This window comes from Zingiber officinale, chromosome 11B (assembly GCF_018446385.1).
Source record: "Zingiber officinale cultivar Zhangliang chromosome 11B, Zo_v1.1, whole genome shotgun sequence".
Taxonomy (NCBI): Eukaryota; Viridiplantae; Streptophyta; class Magnoliopsida; order Zingiberales; family Zingiberaceae; genus Zingiber; species Zingiber officinale.
In genome coordinates this window covers 6038045-6049491 of record NC_056007.1, presented here as the reverse complement: position 1 = coordinate 6049491, position 11447 = coordinate 6038045, and positions in this window count along the sequence as shown.

Here is an 11447-nt window from a genome sequence, read left to right as displayed (position 1 = left end):
TGACATATAAAAGGCAAACAATCATGGCAAGTTTGAGCATAAATAAAATACCTAGATTTCCTATCTAAGTATCCTAAAACCTTGGCTAACTTAAAATTTAAGTCCTAGATTGCCCTTAAGTCCCTAATAAAATGCCAAACTCCCAACTTGGCATTTCTTTTACTCTTAATTTGTTGTGCCAATTGAAATTAACTATATTCCTCAAATTTTTGGCACAATCTACTCTTCCAAGAGTAACCAATTTAAAAATAAGGCCTAAATTGCCCTTAACTTTCTAAAAAAATGACAAAATTCTAAATTGGCATTTCTTTTACTCATATTTTGTTGTGCCATTGAAAATACATCAAAACTTCTTAACTCATAGCACATATTACTCCAATTAAGAGTAAATGATAATCCTTTTCATTTTCAAAGGTTAATAATAGCCTTGAAAATGCTCCTTGAGTGTCAACTTCATCATGATTAGGTTAACTACCCTTTCAATTTGAGTTGACACTCTCTAACCCATCTATGGGGTAGAGAAAATGCTCCTAGGAACCCAAAACCTATTGGTGCTCCTTGGATGCTCTAGGTACTCGCTAGGGATAACCTCCCTAGATACCTTCCTAGTGACTTTGTTTGGCTTCTTAGAAGCCTTGGTCACCTTTTCTAGGTCAACCCTAGGGATTTCTTCCCTTGTGACCTTTTTAGTGACTTTGTTAGACTTCTTAGAAGTCTTAGTCACCTTAGTTGCAAAAATACTCCTAGGGATAACTTCCCTTGTACTTTTGACTTGACCCTTAGACCTAGACTCGATTCCATAGCTATATGGAACCCTATGGTAAGAAATTACATCCTTCTTAGCCTTAAGTTTGTATCCCAAACCTCTATGGCCATTGGATGACTTTTGTTGCCCTAAACCTAGATTTTGCTTATTTTGCCTTTTTAGGATATTTTCCATCCTTTTTAGGGTCTTTTCCATTTTATCAAGTCTTGACCCCAAGACTTAATTTTCTTTCCATAAATCCTTAGTTTTTGATTTATCATTAAGTCCATGAACATTTCTATTTCTAGGCTTATAACTAAAATCCTTAGAGTTATTGCCTAAATTTTTATCTACCTTCCTAACCCTAGGTGTGGTAGTTTTACCATGAAGAGCCATATGATTTCCCTTAATGCTATCATGCTTCCTATGTTTATGGTAAATAGCATTAAAATGATATAAATTAGAACTAGCATGCTTTTTACCATTATTTAAAGGGGTAGGCTCAATAAATGATACCTTTCGTTTTACCTTGGAGGCTCCCCCTTGACTTGTGTTTCCTTCTTGAGCCTTGACCGCTTTCTTCCCCTTGGGACATTGACTTCTATAATGTCCCTTTTGGTTGCACAAAAAGTACACAATGTGCTCCTTGCTCTTTTTTGTTAAGGGAGCGGTCTCTTTGGGCTTCTCCTTACCCTTTGGTGCCACTTGGCTCTTTTTCTTGGTCAATTTAGGGCACTTGCTCTTGTAATGCCCACGTTCCCTACACTCAAAACATATAATGTGATTTTTATCTTTAATTGAAGTATTTTTACCTCCATGTGTATGGATGGCTTCCTCTCGTTTTGATTTTGATGTAGAGGCTTCCTCTTGATCCGAAAATGATTTCCCTCCCATTGATTTGACTTGACTTGTGGAGGTGGAAGCTTCTTCATCCTCTTCTTCTCTTGACCCGGATGTGGAGACTTCTTCTTGCTCCGGTGTCAATGATCTACACTCCCCCTCAATCCTAGAGGTGGAGGCTTCTTCATCTTCATCTTGTACATGGAACAAGGAGTATGCCCCCTCCTTGCCCTCTTCATTGCATTCCTTTGAAGATGAAGCTTCTTGAACTTCTTCTTCTTCAGAAGTTGTGCATCTCTCAACTTCGGAGTCCTCCTTCTCTTGGTCTTGCTCCAATGAGTCGCCCTCTTTGGATTTATCTTGATTTTGTACAATGGAGGGTTCTTCATGAAGTTTGGCCAACTTGCTCCACAATTCCTTTGCATATTCAACTTCTCCAATTTTGCAAAGAATAGTGCTTGGCAATAAATTAACCAATAATTTGGTTACCTTGTTATTCGCCTCACACCTTTGAATTTGTTCTTAGCTCCATTTGCTCTTCTTAAGGATTTTGCCCTTTGAATTTCTTGGAGCCTCGAAGCCTTCCATTAGAGCAAATCATTGCTCTATCTCCATCATCAAGAAATTTTCGATTCTTGATCTCCAAGAATCGAAGCTTGTAGATACATATGGTGGAGACACCCTTGTGTCGAATCCAAGTCCATCTTGGAATTCCATTTGAAGTTGAGCTTGAAGAAATCTTTGACTTGAAGAATTTTGCTCCAACTTCTTCACCCTCTAGCTCTTTGCCCCTTCCGGCGATGATTCCGGTGAAGAGCGGCCTCGCTCTGATACCACTTGTTGGGACCAATTATATAGCTAGAGGGGGGGGGGGGGTGAATAGCTCGGCGCTCTCGTAGTGCTCTTCGTTGCTTGTTTCTTCAATGATATGCAGCGGAAATACAAGAAACAAAACATACAACGCTAACACAAAGGATTTACTTGGTATCCACCTCAAGATGAGGTGACTAATCCAAAGATCCACACACACGAGCACTCTTCATTATGAAAACACTCCTTTACGGTAACTACCGAAGGCGGAGAAGCCTTTACAAACTCACACAACAAACAAGAAGAGAAGAAGCAAATACAAGTAAATCTTACAAGATCGTGTACAATAAACCCTAACTATCTTCTTCCTCTTGCTTGGGATGCCTCTTGACCTTGGAAACGCTGCTCCAAGAAGCTTCAAGAGCTGGCGGTGAGCTCTGGAGAAGAACCCTCGAAGATCGCTGTGTAGATCGAGAGTGAACAGTGCGAGCAATGGCGAAGGAATCGCACACCAACGGCTTTATCCAACGCCAACGGTTAAATTCTGATTGATTGAATTGCTCCCAATTGATCGGGGAGGCTTTGGATCGATTGACCGATCAATCCAGAGCGCCTCTGTGCTCTCGAGATTTGCCTAGATCGATCGGCCGATCGATCCAGGGCTTATCGCTCAGAATCGCGCCTCCCAATCGATCGGCTGATCGATCCAGCGATGTTCTGTGCGATTGCGAGCCTCTCCCAATCGATCCACCAATCGATTGGAAGGAAGCTTTTCGTGGGGACTCACCCAATCAATCGGCCGATCGATTGGGCATGAGCCAATCGATCGGCTGATCGATCCAGCTCCTTGATTTTGCCCAAAATCAAGTCCAAAGCCCCCGAAACCAACATCCGGTCACCTATGACCTGTTGGTACATCATGCCTAGCATCCGGTCACCCTTGACCTGCTATAACTCGCTCACCAAGTGTCCGGTCAATCCCTTTGACCCACTTGGACTTTTCTTCGTGTCAAGTATCCGGTCAAAACTTTGACCTACTTGGACTTTTCTTAATTGCCTGGCTTCACTCACCAGGACTTTCAATCTGCCTAGCTTCACTCACCAGGACTTTTCTCCTGCCTGTCTTCACTCACCAGGACTTTCCTTCTGCCTGGTTTCACTCACCAGGACTTTCCATACTGCCTAGCTTCACTCACTAGGTCTTTCACCTGGCTTCACTCACCAGGATTTTCCAGCTGCCCGGCTTCACTCACCGGGACTTTCCAGCTGCCCGACTTCACTCACCAGGACTTTCACCTAACTTCACTCACTAGGATTTTCCTTCTGCCTGACTTCACTCACCAAGACTTTCACTTGGCTTCACTTACCAGGATTTTTCAGTCAAGTATCCGGTCAACCTTGACCTACTTGACTCTCTTTCACAATCTCACCACATGAACAATTGCACCTGTAATCTCCATGTCTTGTCTCCATGTATTGTCAAATATCGAAACCCAAACATCAAGACTCGAGCTTGAACCAATTCAAGCTCAGTCAACCAGGTCAACCTTGACCTAGGGAATATTGCACCAACAAAAGGGGGGGTGAATAACGTTCGTCACTTATTTAAAAATCGAGAGTACGTAGCAGATAAAAATCTAAGGAGAAAGAAGCTAAGCGAGAAAGAAAAAGACAAGCACACGCTAACACAAGTAATTTTTTACTTGGTTCAGAGCATTTGACGATGTTGGTGCAACATCCCTCAGGTCAAGGTTGACCTGGTTGACCAAGCTGAGTCTTGGTTTGAGTTTAGATGTTTGACAATAAGAAATTGATTGAAGAAGAGTCAAGTAGGTCAAGACTGACCGGATACTTGACTGGGAAGTCCTAACTGGATGTTAGGTAGAATGGAAGTCCTGGTGAGTGAAGCAAGGCAGAAGGAAAGTCCTAGTAAGTGAAGCTAGGCAGATTGAAAACCCTAGTGAGTGAAGCTAGGTGAAAGTCCTGGCGAGTGAAGCCAGGTGAAAGCCCTAGTGAGTGAAGCTAGGCAGATGGAAAACCCTAGTGAGTGAAGCTAGGTGAAAGTCCTGGTGAGTGAAGCCAGGCAAGGGAAAATCCAGATGGATCAAGGATGATCGGACATCTGGTGTTGGGAAGTCCAAGTAGGTCAAAGGATTGACTGGATACTTGTCACGAGGAAATACAGATAGGTCAAAGGGATTGACCAGACATCTGATGGAAGTCCAAGTAGGTCAAGGGAGTGACCAGATACTTGGCATGAATATAAAAGTCCAAGTGGGTCAAAGGGATTGACCAGACACTTGGTGGGAAGTCCTAGCAGGTCAAAGGAGTGACCAGATGCTAGGCATGATGTACCAACAGGTCAAGGTTGACCGGATGTTGGTTTGAGAGGCTTGGAACTTGGTTTTGGGCAAAAACCAAGTGTTGGATCGATCAGTGGATCGATCCAGGAGCTGGATCGATCAGTGGATCGATCCAGGCCTTTTCTAGCGAACAGAGAGCCTCTGGATCGATCCGTGGATCGATCCAGATGTCCCAATCGATCAGTGGATCGATTGGGACGCTGCTGCTTCGCGCGATAAGCGCTGGATCGATCCGTGGATCGATCCAGGCGTTTTTCCAGAGCACAGAGGCGCTCTGGATCGATCCGTGGATCGATCCAAAGCCTCCCCGATCGATTGGGAATATTCGGATCGATCGGGATCCGACCGTTGGCGTCGATAAAGGCCGCAGGCGCACGATTCCTTCGGTATCTCTTCACTGATTCACTCCAGATCTCTCGCCAGCTCCTCCACAGCACTCACAAAGCTCAGATCGCCAGTTCTTGAAGGATCTTGGAAGTTCTCCAAGTCAAAAGGCGGATCAAAGCCAAGAAGAGAAGCTAGGGTTAGGATTTATACTCATTGTAAGCTTGTATTTCTTGTATCCTTTCCCTCTCTTCTTGTATTGAGTCTTGTAGGGCTTCTCCGCCCTTGATAGTTACCATAAAGGAGAGTTTTACTTAGTGGAGGGTGTGTGTGTTGGTGTGGATCCTTAGATTAGTCACCTCTTGTGAGGTGGATACCAAGTAAACCAACCTTGTTATTGTTGTGTGATTGTTTCTTTGTATTTCCGCTGCACATCTTTGAAGGAACAAGCAACGCCGACCACCGAGCGAACGCGACGAGCTATTCACCCCCCTCTAGCTACTTTTGGTCCTAACAAGTGGTATCAGAGCGAGGCCGCTCTTCACCGGAATCATCGCCGGAAGGGTCAAGCATAACAAGGAAAGCTAGAGGGTAAAGAAGTTGGAGCAAATTCATCAAAAGTCAAAGAGTTCAAGAAGCTCAACTTCAAGATGCAATTCCAAGATGGGCTTGAATTTGACACAAGGGTGGCTCCACCATACACATCGGCAAGCTTCAATTCTTGGAAATCAAGAATCAAAAATTTTCTTATGATGGAGATAGAGCAATGGTTTGCTCTAATGGAAGGCTTCAAAGCTCCAACAAACTCCAAGGGCAAGCTTCTCAAGAAAAGCAAATGGAGCTCAGAGCAAGTCCAAAGGTGCGAGGCAAATGACAAAGTGACCAAGCTTTTGGTCAATTTATTGCCAAGCACCATCCTTTGCAAAATTGGAGAATTTGAAGATGCAAAGGAATTATGGAGCAAATTGGCCAAGCTTCATGAAGAGATCCCCTCCACTGTACAAGAGCAAGAAGTATCCAGAGAGGGTGACTCTTTGGAGCAAGACCAAGAGGAGGACTCCGAGGTTGAGAGATGCTCAACCTCCGAAGAAGAGGAAATCCAAGAAGCTTCATCCTCAAGGGAATGCAACGAAGGGAACAAGGAGGGAACATACTCCTTGTTTCATATTCAAGATGATGAAGCCTCCACCTCTAGGATTGAGGGGGAGCAATCCTTGGTGACGCCGGATCAAGAAGAAGGAGAAGCTTCTACATCCGGGTCAAGAGACAAAGAGGAGGAAGAAGATTCTATCTCCACAAGTCAAGAAAAATCAAATGGAGGAGAATCAAGGTCCGATCAAGAGGAAGCTTCTACCTCCGGATCCAAAGGAAAAGATGCCACCCCTACAAGCAAAGGTATAAATATTTCAATTAATAATAAAAATCATATTATATGCTTTGAGTGTAGGGAACATGGGCACTACAAGAGCAAGTGCCCTAAATTGGCCAAGAAGAAGGGCCAAGTGGCACAAAAGGGCAAGGTGAAGCCCAAGGAGATCATCCCCAACAAAAAGAAGAGCAAGGAGCATATTATATGCTTCTCTTGCAATCAAAAGGGGCATTACCGAAGTCAATGCCCAAGGGGAAGAAGGTGGTCAAGGCTCAAGGAGGCACTAGTCAAGGGGGAGCCTTCAAGGGAAAGAAGAAGGTATCTTTTATTGAGCCTACCCCTTTACATTATGGTAAAAAGCATGATAGTTCTAATTTTTATCATTTTAATGCAATTTACCATAAGAATAGAAAGCATGAGGGCTTTAAGGAAAAACATGTGGCCCTGCATGTCAAAACTACCCAACCTAAGGTTAGGAAGGTAGATAGACACTTGGGCGGGAACACTAAGGAAAATAGATACATGCCCAAGATCAAAAATGCTCATGGACCAAAACCTAAGGATTTAATGATAGAAAATCAAGTCTTGAGGTCAAGACTTGATAAAATGGAAAAGACCCTTAAAAGGATGGAAAATATCCTAAAAGGGCAAAATGAGCAATACCTAGGGCTAGGAGCACAAAGGTCATCCAATGGCCATAGAGGTTTGGGATACAAACCCAAAGCTAAAAAGGATGTGCCTAGTTATCATAGGGTTCCATATAGCTATAGAACAAACCCTAAGTCTAGAGGTCAAGTCAAAGATACAAGGGAAGATATCCCTAGAAGTGTCTTTGCAACCAAAGTGACTAAGACTTCTAAGAAGTCTAAGAAAGTCACTAACAAGGTCACAAGGGAGGCTATCCCTAGAGTTGACCTAGAAAATGTGACCAAGGCTTCTAAGAAGCCCAACAAGGTCACTAGGAAGGTATCTAGGGAAGTTATCCCTAGTGAGTACCTAGAGCATCTAAGGAGCACCAATAGGTGTTGGGTTCCTAGGAGCATCTTCTCTACCCCATAGATGGGTCAGAGAGTGTCAACTCCGATTAGAAGGGTAGTTAACCCAACTTTGAGGAAATTGACACTCAAGAAGCATTTTCAAGGTTTTTGTTAACCTTTGAAAATGGAATGGAACAAATGTTTACTTCTTGAAAGAGTAAAATGTGCCTATTGGTGGAAAAATTGATTTTATCTTAAAATGGCACAAATTGGGAAAACCTTGAGAAATACCAAGTTGGGATTTTGGTATTATCTTGAAACTTTAAGGCAATCTGGGCCTTGATTTATGTAATCACTCTTGAGGAAAAATGAAATATGCCAACATTTGAGGATATGCTTATTTTTCAATTGGCATACATTAATTAAGGGAATTAGAAATGCCAATTTAGGCTTTGACATTTTCTTGAAGCACTTTAGGGCAATCTAGGTTTAAGTTATAAGTTTAGCTAAGATTTTAAGGATACTTAGATAGTTAATCTAGGTATATTTTATTTATGTTAAATCTTGCCATGATTGTTTGCCCATCATATGCCATGACATCATGTCTATTTTTGCATTCATGTTTTATTATGGAAAATCCAAAAATATCATGTCATGACATTCATACATCATGTAGTTATAGGAATCTTTCTTTTGAAAGTTATTTTATTTTGATGTATGCCATAACATTATCATGCATTAGTTTAATTCCTTGTAATTAAGGACAAATGGCATTTAACAACACTTATTAACAAGTGACATCCTAGGTGGATGTCTAATATCTCTAAAATGCCTAGATAGATATGCATGATCCCTAAATTAGGGCAAAACCAAAATCTACATCTCACAAAGACTATAAGGTGACTTGTATGTGTTTTAGTGTACATTAGATACAAGTGAGATGTTAGGATGATGAACAAAGCTCAAGATGTTGATTTAGTGCATTCTTTTGAGTTTTTAGGTTCATCAAAACACATAGTTATGTGTTTTCCCATCATTGGGAAAGCTAATGTACAAGTCATGTGCATTATGCCCAAGGAACATGATGGGATATTGGTTTTGAAAATGTTTTTAAAAGATGCTTTTCGAAAACCATGGTGAAGGCTATCTTTTGATAGTAATCACCATTGAATAGTTAGACACAAACTTGAAGAAAACACTAAAGTTTTAGCAAGTTTTCAAGCTTGTGTCAATATTTGAAAATATGATGTATTTTCATAGAAAACTATTTTTCCATGATTAAGTATGCCCTAAATAATGTCTACACGAAATTTTATAATTTTTGGATTTTTGTAGAATTTTCTAGGGGTTTCTGAAGTTGACTGAAATGGAATTTCAGCAACTATCAGAGCTTCAATCGATCCATGGATCGATTGGAGTGCCTGAATCGATCCGTGGATCGATTCAGAAGGCAAGTCTCCCGCGAGCAGAAGCTCGCTGGATCGATCAGCCGATCGATCCAGGTAGTCTGAATCGATCAGTGGATCGATTCAGAAAGGTTCAATCGATTGGAACCCAACTCCAATCGATCCAAGTTGCTGATTTTGGCTGGGAAGGCCTGATTTTAGCATCTTTGAACCTCTTTGAGTCTAGGTAACCATTCCAAACCCCTAAAATACATTTGTATACATACAAAGGGTGTTTTCATGTGAAAACAAGGATGGATTGGTTAAGGAAGGCTTCATTGAAGTTTAGGTTGAGGTTTGTTTCAAATTTTGAGTATTTGAACCTCAAAACTTCTAAATTTGGGTTTCCTAAAGATTTAGGGATTCCAAGTCATTGTTGGTGCAATGACAGAAGTTACCACCATGTCTTTAGGGGGAGGGACTCTTTAAAGACATGAAAAATTATTTTTCATGAACCTTGGAAGGTGGTTAACCTTCTTTAAAGAAAATGCTCATGTATTGAGGTTTTGAACTTGAAATGGGGAGTGGATATCCTCATTATTTCAAGTGGGAACTCAAGTGGTTAGAAAATGCTCAAGGTTGGGTATTTGTCTACATTGAGGGAGAAGTTAAGGATAAATGAAGGGTATGAGACCTTCATTATCGTGTTGATCACAACGAGTGATGTTGTGAACAACGAGGAGCAACTCTTCAGGGGGAGAATCGTCAATAAATGGATTTGTTGATGTGTACCCAAAATTGGGGCATGGGTTGATGTGTGCCCAAAAGATGGGTTGATGTGTGCCAATAGGGAGAGAATGAAAGGACCTGTGAATGGGTGTAAGTTAGGCTTTCATTACCTAGAGGGAGTGTGCCCTCTTAGGGGGAGAATGAAGAGCTTAATTTATGTGTTCATTACCTAGTGGCATGAAGATTGAGGCTATAGGATTAGCCTAACTTACATGTGGTATTGTAAGTGTTATTGTGGTATTGTCAAACATCAAAAAGGGGGAGATTGTTGGTGCAACATCCCTCAGGTCAAGGTTGACCTGGTTGACCAAGCTGAGTCTTAGTTTGAGTTTAGATGTTTGACAATAAGAAATTGATTGAAGAAGAGTCAAGTAGGTCAAGACTGACCGGATACTTGACTGGGAAGTCCTAACTGGGATGTTAGGTAGAATGGAAGTCCTGGTGAGTGAAGCCAGGCAGAAGGAAAGTCCTAGTAAGTGAAGCTAGGCAGATTGAAAACCCTAGTGAGTGAAGCTAGGTGAAAGTCCTGGTGAGTGAAGCCAGGTGAAAGCCCTAGTGAGTGAAGCTAGGCAGATGGAAAACCCTAGTGAGTGAAGCTAGGTGAAAGTCCTGGTGAGTGAAGCCAGGTAAGGGAAAATCCAGATGGATCAAGGATGATCGGACATTTGGTGTTGGGAAGTCCAAGTAGGTCAAAGGATTGATTGGATACTTGGCACGAGGAAATACAGATAGGTCAAAGGGATTGACCAGACATCTGATGGAAGTCCAAGTAGGTCAAGGGAGTGACCAGATACTTGGCATGAATAGAAAAGTCCAAGTGGGTCAAAGGGATTGACCAGACACTTGGTGGGAAGTCCTAGCAGGTCAAAGGAGTGACCAGATGCTAGGCATAATGTACCAACAGGTCAAGGTTGACCGGATGTTGGTTTGAGAGGCTTGGAACTTGGTTTTGGGCAAAAACCAAGTGTTGGATCGATCAGTGGATCGATCCAGGAGCTGGATCGATCAGTGGATCGATCCAGGCCTTTTCTAGCGAACAGAGAGCCTCTGGATCGATCCGTGGATCGATCCAGATGTCCCAATCGATCAGTGGATCGATTGGGACGCTGCTGCTTCGCGTGATAAGCGTTGGATCGATCCGTGGATCGATCCAGGCGTTTTTCCAGAGCACAGAGGTGCTCTGGATCGATCCGTGGATCGATCCAAAGCCTCCCCGATCGATTGGGAACATTCGGATCGATCGGGATCCGACCGTTGGCGTCGATAAAGGCCGCAGGCGCACGATTCCTTCGGCATCTCTTCACCGATTCACTCCAGATATCTCGCCAGCTCCTCCACAGCACTCACAAAGCTCAGATCGCCAGTTCTTGAAGGATCTTGGAAGTTCTCCAAGTCAAGAGGCGGATCAAAGCCAAGAAGAGAAGCTAGGGTTAGGGTTTATACTCATTGTAAGCTTGTAAGCTTGTATTTCTTGTATCCTTTCCCTCTTTTCTTGTATTGAGTCTTGTAGGGCTTCTCCGCCCTTGGTAGTTACCATAAAGGAGAGTTTTACTTAGTGGAGGGTGTGTGTGTTGGTGTGGATCCTTGGATTAGTCACCTCTTGTGAGGTGGATACCAAGTAAACCAACCTTGTTAGCGTTGTGTGATTGTTTCCTGCACATCTTTGAAGGAACAAGCAACGCCGACCACCGAGCGAACGCGACGAGCTATTCACCCCCCCCCCCTCTAGCTACTTTTGGTCCTAACAGATGACTCCTACTCCAAGGCTTGCACTCATTGAGTGATTTTGTTAGGCAATCCAATAATAGTTCAAATAACACAGTAATGAAGTACAAGGGAACTAAA